Genomic DNA, 571 nt, shown 5'->3' with positions numbered 1-571 from the left:
AAAAGACACCATTTCGAGCGTGGCCGTTTTCGTGCGGGTGACACGTAAAAGCACCCACTACACTCTCTGAGTGGTTGGCGTTAGGAAGGGCATCCAGCTGTAGAAACTCTGCCAAATCAGACTGGAGCCTGGTGTTGCCATCCGGTTTCACCAGTCCTCAGTCAAATCGTCCAACCCATGCTAGCATGGAAAGCGGACGTTAAACGATGATGATGATGATGATGATGATACATTTGACAGAATAATCCGAATGCTAAAGGGTTAAATCCATGCAAAGAATTTTGATTCAGAAGTGCATTTTAACCTAATTTTTTGGTTTAAAAATTAGTAATGAGTAACCACTAGTAACGAGTAGGCTGGTTGGTGTCTTAGTTTTCATATTTTTTATCAAATGCTGAAATATAAACATTCAATATTTCTCAGTTTGGAATACTTTTTCAAGTTGTGTTTTACATAAATTATATTCAAAAACTGAAATTGGAATTTTGTTGTATCTTGGGAGGGTCAGCACACCAATAATTAACAGACACTGGTTCTGTTTTACTTTTTTTTTTTTTTTTTTTTTTTTTTT

This window comes from Octopus bimaculoides, chromosome 11, assembly GCF_001194135.2.
Source record: "Octopus bimaculoides isolate UCB-OBI-ISO-001 chromosome 11, ASM119413v2, whole genome shotgun sequence".
In the NCBI taxonomy this organism is placed as follows: Eukaryota; Metazoa; Mollusca; class Cephalopoda; order Octopoda; family Octopodidae; genus Octopus; species Octopus bimaculoides.
Note: the sequence above shows the minus strand (reverse complement) of the source record.